At 41.1% G+C, this 1,663-nt stretch overlaps 1 pseudogene; it reads left to right on the forward strand.

Moving 5' to 3' along the window:
• Nucleotides 1–261: 261 nt before the first annotated feature.
• Nucleotides 262–815, forward strand: LOC130196328 (CD59 glycoprotein-like; annotated as a pseudogene).
• Nucleotides 816–1,663: the final 848 nt, after the last annotated feature.

Consider the following 1,663-nt stretch of genomic DNA (forward strand, 5'->3'; position numbering starts at 1 on the left):
GAACAAATAACTTCATCCAATGCTGGATTTCTTTTGAAAATGAATCGTTGATGAATTGCTGGTACCTTAGAAAAGCATCAAGGTGTACAAATAAACATCAAAGGGTGGCTGGGACACTCCTCTCGCTCGAAATGCTCAAACATAATTAAGTCAATGTGGTGTTTTTTTGTGACACTATAAAACACACAATGAAATGAATTTGACATCAGAGCTCCGAGGCGTCTTCAACCCCGTGAACGTTTTCATTTGATCAAAGACAACATGAGGCTGTGTGTGTCTTTGGCATTCATCTGCATGACGCTGTCAGGAGGTAAGAGCGGCATACGCACGAAACAGCAATGCAACAATCGACGCAAACATGTTGTCCTTCTTCTCGGGGGCCATTGTGACTATTATTCATGTTCTCTTTGGCCTGCAGTGGGTGGGTTAAAGTGTTTCACCTGCTGGAGCGCAAACCCCGGCTCCTGCACTGCGGTGTGGAACTGCCCCAAACATTACGACCGCTGCAGCGCCAGCTTTGGTGAGTTGAGATGTACAGCACGTGGCTCTGATATCATGTTGTGATTAGTGCATAGGCCTACTGTTCTTTCTTGTGCGATTTGCGTTGTCCAAACTTATCAAACTTTTATTTTCTTTCTCTCTTGCAGATGCTGAAAATATGATCACCAAGGAGGAGTGATGCGTGCAATAACGTAGATTCCTTGGGTGTCCGATGTTGCGCTGGAGACCTGTGTAATGGAGCAGAGCACCGTGGAGTCTCTCCCCCCCTGCTGGTTGCGCCCTTAGCTCTCATTGCACTCTTCTGTCGAGGATAAACGTCCCCACTTTTACACTTTTACAGCTTTCATGCTGAAAAAAATCGGCTGTGATGCAAGTTGAGTGTTCAGACGTGGAGAAAACGCCGTGGTGGTGATCTTTAATTGTACTGATGGCCCTGCATATATAGCAATATTTTCCTTTTATCTTTTACTTACATTGAACAGACGATGTATATTTTTGAAAATGTTTGTGAATATATAGAATGAAATGTACCAGCTATTAACTGCTGTTACAAAAATGAATATTGATTTCTTTGAAAATACTCAGAAACAACAGGCCAACTTTTGCTCATATTTAAACAACATATTTTGGGAGTTTTTCCTGATCCGATGTGAGATCGTGGGACAGGGATGCCGAATGTGAATATAATGTAAAGCCCTCTGAGGCAAATTTGTCATTTGTGATATTGGGCTATACAAAATAAACTGATTGAATTGAATATTTTATTTCCTTCAGTCTGCATACTGCCAGTCTTTGTTGCTACTTCTAAAAATATCTAAAATTCGACAAGACCAACTTAGAAGGCAAAGCTTGCTAATTTAAATGAGGGGCTGCGTTTTAGAGGAAAGCTCCATTGGGTAACATATGTCGTCATGTGTGTAGTTAATGTAAGCAGGCAGTAGAGGGCAGAGGAGGAGAAATCAAAAGGGGGCACAAACTGATTCCCAGGCAGCAGTTATCACTTGTGTTTGTCTATTATCAGTTCATATCCTCGAGATATGAACCAGATGTATTTCATCGTAACAACTGATTTACGTTATCTGATGATTTTGGGTAATTTGTGTAATAAACTATGTTATTTAAGAGTTTGTTAAGGTACTTCTTGAGACTTCCATTATTGGAG

The sequence above is a fragment of the Pseudoliparis swirei genome, chromosome 7, assembly GCF_029220125.1.
Source record: "Pseudoliparis swirei isolate HS2019 ecotype Mariana Trench chromosome 7, NWPU_hadal_v1, whole genome shotgun sequence".
Lineage (NCBI taxonomy): Eukaryota > Metazoa > Chordata > Actinopteri > Perciformes > Liparidae > Pseudoliparis > Pseudoliparis swirei.